The sequence below is a fragment of the Dipodomys ordii genome, unplaced genomic scaffold, assembly GCF_000151885.1.
Source record: "Dipodomys ordii isolate 6190 unplaced genomic scaffold, Dord_2.0 Scaffold195, whole genome shotgun sequence".
Classification (NCBI taxonomy): Eukaryota; Metazoa; Chordata; class Mammalia; order Rodentia; family Heteromyidae; genus Dipodomys; species Dipodomys ordii.
The window spans coordinates 951,651-970,391 of NW_012267411.1; the positions used below are offsets into that span (position 1 = coordinate 951,651).

General features: G+C 39.8%; 1 protein-coding gene and 1 long non-coding RNA gene across 8 annotated transcripts in view; both read right to left on the reverse strand.

The window, feature by feature from the left end:
* Pik3cg (phosphatidylinositol-4,5-bisphosphate 3-kinase, catalytic subunit gamma) overlaps nt 1–1,582 on the reverse strand; it is a 34,143-nt gene extending 32,561 nt beyond the window's left edge. For 2 of the 7 annotated variants that reach the window (XM_013034748.1, XM_013034753.1), the window contains exon 1: nt 1,093–1,365. The gene's annotated coding sequence lies outside the window, so the exon portion shown is untranslated. Of the gene's footprint in view, nt 1–1,023; nt 1,366–1,432 lie in introns of those variants that run through there. The other 5 variants (XM_013034746.1, XM_013034747.1, XM_013034752.1 and 2 more) reach the window with 5 other exon arrangements.
* Nucleotides 1,583–3,806: 2,224 nt separating this feature from the next.
* Nucleotides 3,807–18,071, reverse strand: LOC105999660. Its single transcript, XR_001175748.1, has 3 exons — nt 17,940–18,071; nt 4,125–4,255; nt 3,807–3,899 (listed from the first exon to the last, which is right to left on the reverse strand). It is a non-coding gene; the product is annotated as an uncharacterized LOC105999660 (long non-coding RNA).
* Nucleotides 18,072–18,741: the final 670 nt, after the last annotated feature.

Sequence of the window (18,741 nt, forward strand, 5' to 3'; positions counted from 1 at the left end):
ATTTTCAAACACTCTGAACCCAGATCTACTCCTCAGTTAACTTTTCTTTCCTTTTTTTTTTTTTTGGTTTTCCTTTTCCTTTTAAAATTTCTCATTGAGAAAGCTAGTCATTTCATTCATAAAATTAAAAAATTACTAGAATTGGTAAAATTACAAACATTTGAAGATACATCAAATACTGAAATATGAAATGTGTATTGAGTTGTCACTGCTACTTCTGGGCAGTGTTTAAGGGGAGGCACTCCAGGCTATATTTGCCTAACAGGAAACTCAAGGTAATTTTAACTTTGTACCGATCTGATCTGTCTCTGCTTTAGATATGATAGAAAGCTGAATTTCTGTACTCCAGTGACCCCAGTACTATTTAGGCCCCAAATGATTCTTTATTGTTTTGCTCTGATAGTTCCATCCCTACCAAGAATTTACTTATCCACTTATCCACTCCTTATGAAAATGTTTAACAGGTGTCTCCTCTCTGTAAAACATTTTAAGTATAAATATGAAACACTGCAAAAAGAAACCTATCAAATATTATTGTAAACATATTAAAATTGAAACATGAAATGAATATTTATTATCACCATGTTGTAGTGTCTTTTTTACTAAATAAGCATCAACAGTCTCCCACATAACCAAAGTTAAGGAGGTTCATAATTACTTATTCCCTTAAGCACAGTGGAACACTTGATATTTACCCTAAAGAACAGTTTGATGCAAAGCTAAGAAATGCAAGTCTTACTAGATCTAAATTTATGTTTAAATCTTGCCTTAACTTATTTTTAAAGTCGATAGCCCTTCCCTTAAAATATAATGAAGTTATACTTAGTAAGTAAATGAAACCAACTGACCAAAACAACTGTCCCTTGCAGCCTAAAACATTCACTTTGATCTTTTGCTACATAAAAGATTAATTAAAAAATAAAGAAACCATAAGATACATGGAAATAAATGCACACTTGAAATAAAACATGCACAAATGCAAGTCTACAACAAGAAAACATACAAACACACAGCAGTGTTTACCTTGGTTATTTCAAATGGTCTTATACAATAGAAGATTCAGCAAAAAGCATACACTGACCAAATACTCACTGGATGCCTTCATGGTTGAGGCTCTGGAGCTTTCTCCTTTTCTGAAACGATGTTAGACTCACTGTAAGTACAGTATTTTCTAAGCCTGCACTTGTAAGAATATGAAGCCTGGCTTGTATAGCCCTGGTCCTCCCTCTTCCTCCCAAACAAAAACAGAAAAGAGCCAATGCACCTGTAAACTATTGCCGGAACCTGTGGATATCCACAGTCTAGGCTGGACCAGGCAGTAAGACATGAAATCCTGATAAAAATATTCTAGTCAAGGAGGAAGTGTGTTACTATTCCAGGTCAGATTAACAAAGGGTAAAAAAAAAAAAACCAAGATCAAAGGAAGTAATACATGATAGAGCGGAGGAGGTAATGATGCAGAGGGTTCATTTGTTTAATATTTTGAAAACGAAACAAATTCAAACCTACCCAGCGCACCTCTCAATTCTTCCGCTTTTCTGGGGCTCCCTTCATATCCAGATGCAGAGGAAGTGTTGCAGTTACCAGGAAGGAAGTTTTAACCAAGTTGATTATACATGAGATTGCTCATTTTAAAAGTGTCAGAAATGCATTTCCTGTTAAAACACAGAGAGCAAGAAAAAGAGAGTGAGCAGTGTTTACCTTTTGTTTTGGCTCTTTGAAGTAATGTTTCAAAAATGAGAAATCCCAAAAAATTAAAATTAGAGATCCAAACAAAAATATCCATGAAACATAAACAAATGAAGTATTATTTTATAGACGGTTATAAGAAGAAATAGCCTCATAACCACACTATTACATCCCTTGCTAGGAGGAGTTCAAGAGCTAAATAAAGCTCATGGGAATTTCCCTCATGGGAATTCAAATAAACCCTGGTTCATACATTGTCACTGAGGGGCAGGGAAGGGGAAACTATTGATATTGAAAACTGAGTTAAAGGGAATGCCTGGGAGCTTATTTCCTTTGTACAGTAAGATCTCTTTCTCTCTCTCTGTCTCTCTCTCTCTCTCTCTGTCTCTCTCTCTCTCTGTCTCTCTCTCTCTTTCTTTCCCCAGAGCATTTAGAACCCAAAATGTCACTAGCTCAGAGAAAATCCTGGGGTCTTATTTATTTTGTGTGTGTGTGTGTGTGTGTGTGTGTGTGTGTGTATGTGTGTGTTTGTGTGTTCATGCGCGAGAGCAAACTGTATTGAGAGCACACTGTGTTGAGAGTAGGAATTTACTATAAACAATGATTAATTGCAGACAAAATAGAAGGAGGGTGCTTAGAATCCTGAGAAATTTAGGGAGCTACATTGTTACAGCATCAGGCAGATGTCCCTTAGGAAATGACTCCTGATTCCCATGGAATTAGAGAACACAGAGAAGTCATCCTAAATTATTCTTAAGGCAGATCTTTATCTTTTGGGCCACCTCAATTTCTTCTAGAATCCCCAGGCATGGTCAGCTGCTGAACTGCTGCCCTCTCTTCTCCCTCCCAGGGGTCCCTACACCAGAGTTCATTTTCCACCATGAGCTCCCATGAACTCCAGCTGAGCTCCAGGGACAACTAGAAGGATGGAGTTGGCCTCACAAGTCTCTTGTGTAATTATAAGTCTCTTAGAAGTATGTGATTATAATTTCCTCTGAACCACTCTGATATCAAGATAACAATTCTTTGATCTGTTCTATCTCCTTTGGCATAGTCCCCTCAGGTCTTAGCTTTTTAAATAGTGCTCTAATAGCTGACATCAGCAGGCAAAGGCTGCCTCCCAAATATGTAGAGGGGATTCTAAGGGTTGCCAAAAGGAGACTGCCATGGTGGTCCTGATAGAAAGGAATGTATTGGGAGAGCCACATTGTCAGGGTGCACTCTAGAAGAGGGTGTGGAGTGTAGCAGCTCAAAATAATGGCAGAGAGAGATCTGACACCATTGCAGTTGACTGAGCCTGGGTGACCTTCCACCGCCCCCAGGTGCACAGTGACCAGTTACCTGGCGGTTTACAGATGCTGGGTGGGGACTTCTAGGGAGGGCCGCGTGCAGTTTTGCACGGAGGGAATATAAGGGTAGGGATCTACATCCCGTTTTTGCATGGAGAGAGAACAAAGGGAAGGGGCCATTTTTCCCAAGCAGACTTAACAGGGACTTATCTTCCCCAAATGAGAATACTTGTGCTGGACATTGGTGGCTTACCTCCAGGAATCTAGGATCTGGGGCCCAAGGTTTGAAGGCAGTCTGGGAAGGAAAATCCACAAGACATTTGCCTCCAGTTAACCACAAAAAAAATGCTGAAAATGAAGCTTGGGTCCCTTTGCATCTGTTCAAGTATTCAAATAATCTCTGCCTTATGACTAAGCTTGCAGATTCTTTAGGCTTTATTGTTGGTTTGAGATTGATAGTACTGTGGTCTTAAATCCTAATATAGCTACTGAAATTTGACTACTACTAAATTTGACTGAAATGTTTCCAGGCAGCAGTAATGGCAAATACCTCCTTCCTCTTCTTCCTTGTCAAGGCTGTCTTACTAATGAGATTATTAGTAGAAATGAACATCATCCTTTTCTGTTTATTTACATGTTTCTTAATTTTCTCTTGTTTGAATCTGTATGGAGCTAGTATTGTGTTTTAAATATACTGGGCATAAAAATCATTTTGGGTGAAAGCAAGAAGTCTGGCCTTCTATATCACATGGAAATGCCAAGATGGAACAGATTAGAAAACAAAAAGACAGTCGAAGTCAATGATCAGGAAACAGATGAAGTATTAAAATTCGTTGTTTATTATGAGGAAAGCTCTTTGCAATGGACTTCAGAGAGATTTATGGTGCAGCTGGGGAGACAGAATACCATGCAGATGAAAACCTAAGTGCCGGGCTGGGAAGGTGGCTCAGTGGTAGAGTGCTTGCCTTGCATGCCTGAGGCCCTGGGTTCGATTCCTCAGCACCACATAAGCAAAAAGAAAAAAGCCGGAAGTGGCGCTGTGGCTCCAGTGGTAGAGTGCTAGCCTTGAGCTGAGGAGCTGAGGGACAGTGCCCAGGCCCAGAGTTCATGCCCCACGACCGCCCCCCCCCCAAAAAAAAAGAAAACCTAAGTGCCGAGTGATAATCTGTGGTCCAAGCAGTCTAACAGCATCATGGTGCTGTAGAATCCAGGGATCCATGACTCCCGCTCTCTTTGCCATCCTACACTGGCCATTTCATCTCTCTTGGCTTTTGAATCTACCAAAAGGATAATAACCATTCTATTTATCTCCTAGGAAGTTGCTAGAAATCACCAATTCTCAACAGAATAAACGAATTGAAAATACATTTTGCACTATTCTGTCTTAGCTGCTTTAGCAGCTATGAAACCCAAGGTGTCATACCAACGCATGACATACCAAGGAAGAAGAGGACATGTCATCTTGTGTGCTTGTTTGTCAGAAAGGAAAACTTTCCCAGAGGCTTCCTTCATTCTTTTGTTCATAACTGGTGCTCGATCACTTGAGTTACTTCTCTAGTTCCAGCATTTTGCTGGCTAATTGGAGATAAGAATTCTTGTATTTTTCTGGGCTGTTTATAATTTTCAATCCTAAAGTAGCCTCCTAAGTGGCTGGTTTACAGTACCTGGCCACACCCAGCTTTTTATTGGTTGAGCTGAGGGTCTCATGAACTTTTTAACTTGGGCTGGCCTTGAACCTCTCAATCTGTCTTTTTTTTTTTTTTTTGTCGGTCATGGGGCTTGAACTCTGGGCCTGAGTGCTGTCCCTCAGCTCTTCAGCTGAAGGCTAGCCCTCTACCACTTGAGCTACAGTGCCACTTCTGGTTTTCTGGTGGTTATTGAAGATAAGAGTTTCATGAACTTTCCTGCCTAGGCTGGCTTTGAACTGCAATCCTCAGATCTCAGCCTCCTAAGTAGCTAAGATTACAGGTGTGAGCCACTGGTGCCTGGCTCAATCTGTCTTTTTTATACCTGGGATTACAGATGTGAGCTATTGTGCTCAGCTCACTCTCCATTCTTATTAAAAGAAATGGGCCATCTAGTTCACTTTTCTTGATTTCCTTGTCCAGTTAAACTTTGCCAACACAGTTTAAAAAGTACCTCACACATTTCTAGAAACATTTTTTAAGTAAATAGCTTTTTACAAATTCCAGTTACTTAGCATGGCAGTACAGTATACACAGTATGTTTTATGATCTTTCCTTAACAATCTGCCTCGACTTCCAAATCACCTGAACGACTGAATGAAACGAATCTCTGTTCCTATACGTGCTGGGTTTCTCCACATTTGTACCTCTGAGTGCTGCTCCCTCTATTCCCTCCCATATTCTCTCCTCTCCTGTACAGTCTTCCCTCATTCCCATGCTTTGCCACTACTCAGGTTGAGTAATCTCCTCTGGGTGGGGGCTTCCAGATTTTGGAAAATTTCCCACATTGCTAGCTACTACAGTAACAATAATACACCAACAGTCACTTGTTATAGCTCTTTCTATGTGTCTTTATGGTTCTAAGCACTTGAGCACGTCCATTCATCCCAAGGAGAGGGACACTACTGCTATCCTTATTTATAGATGATGAAAACAGGCACAGAGAGGTCAAGTGGCTGCTCCAGGCCTCGTAGCTTGTCAGCAGCAGCTACCACCATGCTTCTCTCAGGGGAGGACAGATGTCCCTTGGCTGCCTTTAAAGAACTCAAACATTTTTACCAGATGTTTGAGTTCTTAAGATGAGTGTCAGCTCTGTTCATTGCTTTGATCCGCAGAGATTGCAACACATGAAGCAAGGGTCTTGATACATGTTTGTGGAATGGATAGTTTTATTCATTCTCTTTCTCTCTTTCACTCTGTCTCTCATCACTAGAATCCTTTGCATTTACAGATATTGTGCAAGAAAGCTTTTCAGACCAATCAAATCTTGGATAGCAACTCTTTCCCATTGAACCATTTGACTTAAAATGTAGCAATTTGTCTCCTATTGAAACACTGAAAGATGGAGGGAAATGGACTGTGAACTTAAAAAGGACCCCAGTTTGGCTAACATAAAGAGCCACAATGCTTTAGAAATTTGTCCTCTAGACCCCTTTTGTCGTTCCCTTGCAACACTGGCTGATTTATACTAAGAATCCTTGTGAGCCAGAAGTTCTCTCATGGAAGTGGTTTACAGGAGACACCCCTGGACTCTGCCTTCAGATTGTCAAGGGTTTTTATTGATCTGCTTACATATCATTCTAATCGCCTGCCTACATGTCCACTTTTCCCCACTCATACTTGTTCTTAACATATTTCCAAACCACCTGTGATTCCTTCATTCACTATTCATGGCATTTCCCATCCTCCCCCCAGATCAAGGACATTGCCTGGAAGAGAGGAAGATGGGGTAGATCCATGGCTGGGATGGAGTCTGTTCTAAGACCTGAGCACAAGGCTACAGGAGGTGCTTCTGAGGCCTTCCAAAGCTACCCTTGCCTGCAAGGCTCGGCTTGCCTTTTCTGGAAATACCCTTTATTTGAGAATGTTTAATCAGTGTGTTCTGCAGATGTGGAAAGACCCTGTGGGGTGTGAGAGTTTGAGTTCCCTTCGGGTGTGGCCTTCTGCCCCAGTCTCTGCGCCTCTAAGATAAATGTGACAATGGTCACCTTTTTTTTTTTTTTTTTTTTGGCCTTCTTTCTTGCCACCCTTCATTTTCTGTAAACATCAGTGTTCACTGATTTGAAGGGGAAGGGATTCTGGATTGGAGGCCTTGTGTGTGTGTGTGTGTGTGTGTGTGTGTGTGTTAATAGGTTGCAGGCTTTATGTGAGATCAGTTTATAAAATTCATCAGGCTGCCCAAGCAATGGACACTTTCTGTATGTTGTATGTCAATCAAGGTTTGAAAAATAAGTCTTATTTTAAGTGTTTACTTAAAAAAATCTAAAAGCGAAACTTTCCATAATTTCTTCAACATTTGAGTGTCATCCTGCCTCCCTCTTCTCTCTCCCTTCAATTTTGAACATTCCAGTTTAAGGTGAGGTCAGTTCTAAGCTATTGTATTTGGCTCTCCCAAGTTCTAATCTTTGCCTAGTCACTCCATATTGTGTTAGCTTGGAGGGATAGGGAACTAGACAGAATGTCAGAAAGAAAACTCGGTCACTTTTGAACTTATTTGGAGAAAATGAGTCTCTCATCTGAGGAATTTAGGAATTCCATTCGCTCATTCACTAATTGCTACATTCAGTCCTATTTGTTCATCCATTCCTTCAGCATTCATTATTGAGTATTTTTTATGTGCTGACACAGGCAGCTGCTACCTTCAGGACACTTGCAGCTCTGCAGAGTTGAGATGTTCCCTTCTTGTCAACTTTATGAAGCCATGAGCTAGCGTGATAATATTTCACCACTTCCTTTGTCTCTCTTCATGGGTCAAATAGGTTAGCATTCCTTCATTCAGGACTTAGCTTCTTCTCACTAGTGGTTCTGCTCTCCTCCCCCAGCCTCCAATTCTCCATTGAATCTGAGAATGGCTTACGCATCTTGTGCACACTTCCCATTGGCCAAAACTCTGTCATGTGACTCACTGAATGCTAGGAGTGGTTGGAAATACAGCCTATCCATCTGACCACAGAAGCAAGAAAATAAATTTGGCAAACTTTTAACATTATGTTTATCACAGTGCATTATAGTTAATAAAACTGTAATGGGTATGATGAAATCTAAGCATTATCATACATCTAATTTCATGCATCATGAATTATTTCTGTCATGAAACACTTAGAATGTAGCCCTCCAGCTTTAGGTGGCCATCGATGTGATGATTGCATCGTCTCTATATGGAGTAGTAATGATAAGTAAAGGCTTTTACAAAACTAGAAAGCAGTGGCTTATCCTGTTTCCTTTTCCAAATGCCTCTACAGCAATGCAATTCTTTCTTTCGTTGCCATGAATTTCTCTTCTGCTCAGGCAGTGCAGTAAGCCAGAGACTGTACGGAAGAAAATGAAGAGAGTTGTAGATAGCTACGGGTTGACCTTTTCTTTCCACTTATTATTATCTTTAAGTTGTTGTACGTGGGTTGTTGCCACTCAACAAAGCAATCAGTTGACCTTTTCATTATCAAGGTCAATCCTAGTTTTTAAACAAATCATCCTTTTGAAGTGGCTTTAAAGATTGTCTCAGGCATGGAAAACCCAGCCTAGGATTAAGAATAGAGAATGGTGTCGGAGGTTGTATAAGCTGGGTGTCAAAGTAGCAAACAGCACTTCCATCTACATTTCAATGTCCTGTTGTAAGGATTGTAAACTGGAAAAATATAGCTTTTGTTGTATTAGGCTCTACCTTATGGGGTGGTGATGGGGGAGGGATGCCATACTTTTGTGACTAGCCGTCATCTCTGTCCTAGTTGTGCTACCAACTTAAATGTCCTTCCAGGACCCTGATTGCTCCCAAATTAGATGTTCTAGAACTGATTTTGAGAAAACAAAAGAGGACCTTGCTTTAATATAATGACTCTAAAGTAGTTAAATGTTTTATGATAGTTGATTTGTTAGCATACACTTGTTGGATTGAAAGAACAAGTCCTAGACACAGCAATGGAGAGCATTCTAATACTGTGATATGGACCAAGGTAAGTGAGGTTGTCAGTGGGACTGGTAGGAAATACTCCAGTTCTCCTAAAAGGCAAGTGTTAAGACCACCTCCTCTACCCTCTTTGAGGTTAGAAGTGATCGTGTGGCTTGCTTGATTAATGAAATCTGAGCAAAATTTGCCACTGAGTTCCCCATTTCTTGCCTTCTGCTGGTAGAGACCTTAAAAACATTTACTGAGTTGGAATTTTGTCAAGTTGGCCACTGGAGAGACGGGAATCAACAGAATTCCCATGTTGGGCTTGTCTATGAGCAAGCAATGTACTTGGGCTGGGCCAACATGCTGTTGTATAACTATGATCCAAGTTAAGTGACAGTTCAAGGTTCTTCTTGAAAAAATAGGCTGACAATATTTTGGAGCAAATTTTATAAGGTTAATTTTTACACAGTGAGATTTAAAGCCCTTTTGTGGCAATTTGTGTTGAAATCAACTATAAGTAATATATTAAAAACTATATTATTTTATCAAATATATCTAATTTTAAAGTGTTTCAAAAGTAATGCTGTACACTTCTTTAAAAATTTTTAAATTGTTATTATAAAGGTGATGTACAGAGGGTTTACAATTATGTAAGTCAAGTAATTAGTATGCTTCTGTTTGGACAATGTCACCCCTTACCTTGATATACTTATTTATCTGATATTTACATCATAGAAACTGCAAACATTTATGTAATATCAAACACTTTTAATTAGCATGTTTCTCTCACCAGTAGATTTTAAATGAGATGTATATTTTTTTCAGAGTTTTAAATATAGCTACATTCTCTTTGTCTTTATGAAACTGTTCCTCTTTGCCCATTTGTGTGGCTTTTCTTGGAAACTCCACCTTCTTAACCATATTGAAATAACCAGAGTTAACACTAAAGGAGCCCTTTTCTCCTTTTGTGTCTTCAGTTCTGCTTTGAAAGTGCTATGATTATCCTATTTAACTTATAGGATCAGAAATGGAGCAAGACAGTGGCTGAGTTATACCCTCCTGTTTTCTCTCCCCACAGGTGCCCCAAATTGAATGCCCTCCACAAGAACTAAGGCAATCAGGTGAGAGACCATAGTGCCTGCTTTTAACATAAGGAAATGAAAAGACACATTGACCAAGATAGGAAGGAAGGAGTTTCCCGCATCCCTCTTGACCCAGCTTCCAGCAGCCCAGCATGGAGATACCTTCCATTTGAGGAAGGGAGAGAGATTTAATCTAGGTCTTAGGCCCACTATTATGTAAGAGGTGCTGAATAGAGTCCCAAGAACCCTATCATCAGGTAAGTAGCCACAACCTGAGCTGCTGGGATTGGTAGTCCACTGAGGCCTCTGCTCTACCTCCACCAACGATGACAGCAAAACAAGGTGGAGGACCCTGCCTGCTGCGCAGTAGGGCAGGAAAACTAGCACAGGGCTTTTGTTTCAGAGCCAAGTGTCAGGCCCACTGAGGCACACATCTGGTAGAAACTGAAAGTCACAGGTATAGGCCAGAGTTCACAGACAAAGCCTTTACAGTGGACCCTCCACCAGGCAGCTACCTGTGTGCCCATGTAACTGGGAGGCTGAGGTACAACCCAACTTATGGCCAGGCTTGGTGGCAAAGGGACTGTTTCTACCACCTGTCCCTTAAATTCAATCAGCATACCCTTTGCCAGGTTAATGCTCACAGATGGACTTCTAGAACATTCCCATTTGAAGGCACAGTCCTAGGCAGAAACCTGTGCCTTCTAATGGGACTGAAACAGGACTGACTCCTGTTTTAGCCTGCACCACTGCCAGAGGCAGGGAAGGCCTTAATGCATCCTTGTGAGTGTGTAGATCCTTTAGAAGACACAGCTGTGACACAGCCTAGTATCAGCCTAGGTGGCCAAAGGAGTACTTTTCCTAGTAGGAAAACAGCACAGTCTGGTCAACTCATACTCTGAGATGGGGTTAGGGGAAGGGAGGCCTTGGAACTGTTGGAACTGAGCTGCTGAATTCTAACATGAAGTAGAGCCTAATAGCTCTCATTGTCAGGCCCACCTGCAGACCAAGTCTCTGGAACAGAGCCAGTGCCAGCTACTTGAAGGAAACATAGTTTGAGACTAACCCAGGCCTAAACAAAAAGGCTAGTTGGACTCTATCTTAAAGGACAAGCTGGACATGCTTGCATCCTAGCTATATGGGAGATGGAATAGGAGGAAGAAGGTGTGAGTCTATCCTGAGCAAAAGTGTGAAACCCTATTTAAAATATTACTAAAGCAAAAAAGACTGGAAGTGTGTCCCAAGTGGTAGAACACCAACCTCGTAAGTGTAAGGCCCCAGGTTCAAAATCCTAGTTCCCACAATAAAACCCCATACCTTGGAGAAAAGATAGTCTTTAGTAAATTGTACAGTTATCTATATGTGGAATAATGAAACTAGACTCCTGTCTCTCACCAGTCACCCAACATGGATTAAAGACTTAACTATAAGACCCCAAACTATTTTTTAAAAAAGAAGAAAAAAAAGAAAAAGGAAAGAAAAGAAAGAAAACTACTAGAAGAAAATATAGGAAAAATGCTTCAGGATATTGGAATGGACAAGTATTTTGGGGAAAAAGATTTCAAAAGCACCAAATACAAATGAACTTTTAACTATCATGATCTGAATATACAATCTCTCCCACAGGCTCCTGTTGAATGCTTGGTCTGCAGCTGATGGTCCTACTTTTGGAAGTTCTGGAAACTTTAGGATGGGGGATCCTAAGTAGAGGATGTAGATCCTGGGAACATGTCCTTGAAAACATTTTATCCTGGGCTCCCGTTCTGTCTTGATCTGTCTGCTTCTTGTCTGCCATTAAGTGAACAGTCTCCTCCACCCACTTCTGCCACCGTAAAGGGCCCAGAATCAGTGCAGCCATGAACTATAATGTTTATGTCAGATAAATGATCTCAGCAATCATAAAAATAACACAAAATCATGCTAAAAAGTTTCCACCCAGCAAACAAAATGATCAAAGGTGTAGGGACAACTAACAGACTTGGAGAAAGTACTTTCCAACTATGCAGCTGACAAGAGTCTGGTATCAAAAATATATAAAGAATTAGGAAAACTTAATACCTGAAAGATAAAAACAATCTGATTTTTAAAAATGGTAATAAAACCAGACATTTCTCAAAAAAAGATATTCAATAGACCAACAGATAAATAGGCAAACATTCAGTATGATGAACCACCAGAGAAATGCAAATCAAAACCACGAAGACACCCATTGCAACAATGAGAAGTACAAGTCGTCATGTCGAAAACAAACTTTACAACTTTGGTTCAGGGGATGGGGGGCACCCAGGGGAGGATTGGGTGGGGGTCTGGGGAAGGATGGGAAGGGATGGGAAGGGGAAACAAAGGAGGAGGAGGCTACAATGCTTGATAAGAAATGTACTCATTATCTTGCCCATGTAATTGTAACCCCTCTGTACAGTATTTTCACAATAAAAAATAAATTTAAAAAAAAACCACAAAGACAGATTGTCATAAACTATTCAGAAGGGATATTATCGAAACACTGAAGACAACATTTGTTAGCAAGGATGTAGAGAAAAGAGAACCCTTGTGCACCGTTGGTAAAAATGTAAATTAGTACAACCCTTATGTAAAACAGCATGCAGTTTCCTCAAAGAGTGAAAGTAGACCCATCATGTGAATGAACAATACCACTGCTGTGTATATCTCCAAAGGAAATGAAATCAGAATTGTCTGAGATATCTGCTCTCCTATGTTCACTAGTGCACCACTTAATAATAGCCAATATATGAAATCAGCCTAAATGTCCATTTAGACACAGAAAACCTGGTACATATATAATGCAGAATATCATTTAACCACAAGCAAGAATGAAATCCTGTCATTTGTGATAATGTGTGAAACTGGAGATCATTATGTTAAATGAAATAAACCAGGCACAGCAAGACAAGCATATGAGCTTATACTCATCTGTACAGGATCTCTAAAAGTTGATAGAATGTAGAGTAAGATAGTTGTTGCCAGAGACTGGGGAGAGTCATGAGGGGTAGGGAATCAGACGGGGAAAGGTTGGTAAATGGGGACCGCATTACAGTTAGATAAAAGCAAGGAACCTCAACTCCCTGTTGTACAGTGGCCAGGTGACTATGTACTAGATCTTTCCAAAGGCTAGGTGAATTTTGAGTGTTTCTATAATAAAGAAATAAATTTCTGAGGAGCTAAATATGTTTAACCACATTTAAACATTACCCAGTGTGTATATATATGTACATATATATATAGAGAGAGAGACATTATATGACCCCATTAATATGTATAACATTTTTGTTTTATGTATTAATTAAGAAAAAATTATAGTATGGTATTTGTCACTAGTCAAGTCTGACCAAAATACCTTGGATTCTTTACTCCAAAAAGCCTCAAAATATAGATGAATAATGATGACTTCTGTACTCACCTTATGGAGAACAGTAGGATTAGGAAGTGAGATAGGGGCTAGGCTTGTATTTCCTAATGTCAGGCTTTGTGTTCTGGCCACACTAGACTTCTCTGAGGCACTTGTTTAAAACATAGGTTCTTAGCTTTCACTCCCTTCTCCTCAAATCAAAACATCTGATCTTTCTAGATCATTCCAATGGATAATTGGTCCATCTCAGCTAAGGGCTTTGCATTAGTCTGTTTTGTATTGCTATAATGAAATACCTGAGGCTGAGTAACTTTACAAGGAAAGAGGTTTATTTAGTCTGACATGGCTAGGCTTCCATGAGAACCTCACGTGGACGATGGGCAAGGGAATGAGAGATTGCAGGACCAGACAGAAAGCCGGAGAATGATTCCGAGAAACACTCAGGCTTTGTAGGAATTCGCCATCGTGAAAACAAACTCAATATTCCTACAAGGAAAAAGTCTCTCATAAGGTCAATTCATTCAGGAACCTAATGAGCTTCCATTAGGCTCTACATCTTTTTAAATTTTAATTTCATTTTGTCCGTACTCCAGGCCTTGCACTTGTTTAGACAAGTGCTCTGCCACTTGTGCAACACTTCCAGCCTCCTTCCTTAATTTTTTTAACCTTTTTTCTAGATATAATCTTGTTCTTTTTGACTGGGCTGGCCTCTAACTGTGAATCTTCTAGCCCTGTCTCCTAAGTAGCTGGAATGCCAAGTGTGTATGGGTGTGTTCTGGCTAAGGGTTGACCTCAATTTTGCCAGATAGGGCCAAAGCTCTGGCAGGAGACCCAGGGCCCAGTGGGTGGTCATTGTTCCCTGCTTCTTCATCTGCCCTGAGGATATGCTCATTGCCTCCTTCCAGAAGCCATTTGAGATGTTAGTGATGAGGCCTCCTGAGAGTTCAGATAAAAGCTCTCTGGGAGTTTGAACTTGGAGCTAGCAAAACATTTGTCAATAACAGATTGTTTCAAAATTGGTAAGACCAAAGTGCTTTTGGTTAGTGGGGTGGTTTTTTCCCCCATGGGTAGTAACAAAACCTCATAAACAAAGTAAGATTAAAAGCAGAGATAATATGATATGTATTATACATTTCTTTAATCTTTATGTAATCTAGCAATTCCAAAATTTGTTTGACATTAAGATGATTTTATACAAGTAAGCCTTATTAAAATTCCACGGAAACTGCTCTTCCCTGGAATCTATTTGGGAAAGTTGTTTTGCTTTTGTATGTGTCTGTGTTCATGCGTACAGTAGTTTGACATATGTGTGTGTCTGTGCTCAGGAATACAGTAGTCTCAAGTATGTATGTGGATTTTGCTTTCTGTGTTTTCAGCTGTCTATGGTGACTCATTTTCTGAAAAGACTGATGGAACAGTCAAGAAGTAACAATTCTTAAATTTCAAACTCCACACCGTTCTGAATTGTGTGACAAAATCAAGTCTCTTATCTGGTCCCTTCCCATTTGGGATGTCAACCATCCCTTTTTAGTACAACCAAGTCACAAATGCTACCTGTCCTGCCGTAATTGAAGGAGAAGAAAAGATAAAGAAAGAAATGGGGGGGGGAAGGGAGGCAAGGTAAGAGGAGGGAGTAAAAGGAGGGAATGAGGGAGGGGAAAAAAGAAGGGAAGGAGAGAGAGAAGCACTAGAAACTAATTCTGGAGACATCTGTTAATGTTGCTTTGCAGGAGACAAGTGGTATTTGTCAAAATCTGCGATATTAATCATTTAAATTCTAAGTATGCAATGAAGGGTAGACAGGACATTTCATGGTGAAGTCAGAGTTTGAGAGTCTTTGTGATAGAACCTATTACCACTGACCTGATAAAATGCTCTCAGTCACATCTAGTCTGTCATGGGTAAGCAATCTGACAAGCAATCATGGTAATGAAACAAATTAAATGAAAATTAGCTGATTTGCTTTGACAAACACTTGTTAAATATTTATTTTCATAATGAAGGTGATTCTAAAAGTGGAGGCAGAATTTTAGAGCTTGCAAAATTATTTTAAGATAGAAGCCTCAAAACCCAGGTTCTTAGTTTGTATAAGACCAGTTGTAACAGACAGCCTTTGAGTACCCTTTAAAAAGGGGAAAACATAATCACAAGAAAATTCATCTGAGCTGGGCACCAGTGGCTCACATCTATAATCCTTGCTATTCAAGAGGCTGAGATCTGAGGGTTGCAGTTTAAAGTCCACCAAGGCAAGAAAATCCACTCAATTAAACACCAAAATGCTGGAAGTGGAGCTGTGGCTCAAGTGGTAAAACACTAGCCTTGAGCACAAAAGCTCAAGAACAGCATCCAGGCCCTAAATTCAAACCCCGGGACCAACACACACACACACACACACACACACACACACACACACACACACACACATTCCTCTGATGAGAAATATGGAAATAATGGGATTAGAACCAGAGAATGACTGCAGAAACCATGTTACTACCCATTGTGTTAGCTTTCCTTCACTGTAACAAAATACTTGAGATAGAAAAGTTAAAAAGAGGAAAGGTTTGTTTTAGTTTATAGTTTTAAAGATGTGAGTGCATTGTTGGTTTCCCTGTTTGTTTTGGGGCTGGTGGTGAGGCACTATATTATGGTGGGGAGCAAACTGCTCATTAATGGCAGCCAGGAAATAAAAAAGACAAAAAAAAATCTTTGGGATCAGAGTCCCACAGTCTGCCTTTGTGGGCATCCCCCCAATGTCCTAACTTCCACTAGGCCTTACTTTTTAAAGGCTCATCACTTCTGGATAGCACCATGGGATAGGAACAGAGCCTTTAGCACATGGGCCTTAGGCGAACACTTAACCAATCCATACCATTCATGTTTCAGAACTCATAGCCTAGATCATATAGTTGCTGTGAAAATGAGACAAAATAAATGGTAATTACAGATGTCTGGCTATCATTAAGAGTTAGCAGAAATAAAGCAATCTTTTAACATGTCAAGCCTGTAGACCAAGGAAATAATAGCTCTTTTGACAGAAATAGAAAAGTTCCATTGAAGGGCTGGCAACTTTAATATCACTATTGTATCTGGGCCTTAGGGTGTTGTTTTTTTTTAAGGTTTATTTATTGTAGTTTTTTTAGCTGCATTTTATCATCCATCATTCATTTAAGCAACTTGATATAGAACTTTGAATCTAAGGACTTTCTGTCAGTAGGTACCAGGAAAAACCCCAGCATCTGAAAGAAATGACTGAAGATTTGGTTTTCACATACATGGGTGCCTTTTATTTATTCTTCAGATTCTAAAAGATTTATATAATGACATTTAAATCTTGTAGACAAGAGATTTACCTCAAGCATGTGGCAAACTCAGCATGTGCCATAGTAAATAAATTAAATCTTTATTAAGAATGTGTGCAAGAGCAAGCTTGGGGGGGGGTGTTGGGAGAACACGAGAGAAGAGGTGACACTGTTCAAGAAGAAATACACTCATTGCCTGACTTTTTTTAACAATAAAAATAAATAAATTTAAAGAAGAATGTATGAAATAGTGAACTTTTAACCCCTGTGATAAATTCTCCAGATAATGTTAATTGGTTTCAATATGTCTGCCTTTTAAAATGTTTGTATCTTGGAGTTAGCGTGTATCCTAAGGTTAGCCACTTAATTTTCATATTATTTTACTTCTGAGTTGGTATTTTCTTAATTGAACTAGTTTAGACATGTTCTCAGTCTGAATTAGACTATGCCAATCTCATCCTTAGATATTCATCAGATATTCCCTCTCAAAATCATTTGCTTTGTGGAATCCTAAGTGAGCATAGCGTCTTTAATATAAAAGAATCTCCCAGACTGATCACTGAATTGAATGGGCCACATCCTTAACAGTGTATTGTATATAAAAATTTGTATAGAACTATGTATATGAATGTTCCCTGTAACAACATCTGAAAAGGGTATCAGCTGTTATATCAAATTTTAAAACAGAGAGGTAGGGGAAACAGAGAAATAGGAGAAAGATTGAAGAACCAAGATTGAATTTTAGAAGACATGGTTGTTGATTAGACAGCTGTTTTCTACCTGTGTCCTCACATGGCTGAAGGGCACCAATCTGATTCACCAGGGCTCCACCTTTATGACCTAATCACTTCCTGAAGACCTACTCGCTTAATGGTTAGGGTTTCAACAACAGAATTTGGTAATAGGGCTGCTGTTGGGTTTAGGGGCACAAGTATTCAAACCATGGCAGTAGTATCAGAGAAACTGATGAGTTTTCCAAGCCAGGATGAAGTTTGATGGTGATCAACCAGGACAAAAGATTAGATGAGAATGCTCAGACATGAAGCATTGTCCCTGATGTGCAGAGAACCATCTGAGGGGGATAGATACTCTGTCAAGATGGCAGTGAAGGGAGGAACAGAGAATGGGGAACAAAGATGGGTGGCAATTCAGAGAATTTTTTTTTATCACTTTCAGCCAAGTACTCATAACTGACTTCCTCAACATGCCTCATTTACTTCAATTAATGACGAGCAAACTGTTAGTGTCTGTAAATCATACTCAAAACAATGACTTCATATTGTGTCCATTAATTACCCCACAGGAGCTCATTATCCAGTGAGTACACATTAACGATCAGCTCAAGTCATTACAGTTGTGATGTTAGTAAAACAACTTAGATTAATATCCTCTCATTATGGATTTGTCTATTCATAGAGACAGAGACAGAGGTTGGCCTCTATTGAAATAGAATTTTGGTCTTTATATCGGCTCAGAGAAAAAAAAAATAAAAAGGAAACAAGTTGCAGAGGTCATTGCACACCATGCTAACCAATGAAAGTTTCTGTGGGAATATTAAAAAATGTATCCATGCTAGTTTTCTGTTGCATCTGAAGTTTTTGACCATTTTCTCAATTGGAAATATACTTCCTTGTTTTACCTGGTACCAGTTTTTCTGTGGTTTCCTTCTCTGTTGGTCCTCGCTAAGTCCCCTGGGTTCCTTTTTCTCTGCCAGTCCTTCAAAGGGTGCCAAAGCCATCATAGCTTCCTCCTCTTCACCACCACAGCTTTCTTCCTACCCCACACCTCAGAACAATCACAAGGCTTTGCCAAGAATCTCAACCCAGGTGATAGCTACATGTTGAGTTCCTTTCTACTTAATGTCACATCCATATTTCTAGTTGCCCCCTGAAGAGCTCCCCTGGGAGGGTTTTGCAGACAACCTGAATTCACTAAGTCCAAAACCAAACTTGCTATCTCCCCACCTCCCTCTCACCATCATTCTCACCCCTCCTTTGGTCGATGACTTAATATTGAACTATGTAACTGAGCTAGAAACCTTGCAATTAATCCCAGGACTTCCCCCTTACCACCTCCCACATCCACTGTCTCTGTGGCCACTCTGCTCTTTGTCTTATCTATCAATCATTTATTGATCTGTTATATATCTACATTTATCATCTATGTCTATTATTCACCCACTTATCCCACTGATTTTTCTACTCTATTCATTCAATAAATGATTCTGTATTATGTACCAGACACCAGGATATTGGCAACAGACAAAAACAGATAAAGTTGGTGACCTTATAACTTTCACCTAGCTGAGAGAGATAGGCAATGGACCAAACGGCAGCAATATAGAATGTTAAGGAGAAAAGCAAAGCAGAATAAGGGGAAGGAGCTGACATTTTATGTAAATTGATCAGAAAAGACTTTTCTGAGGAGGTCACAAATGAAAA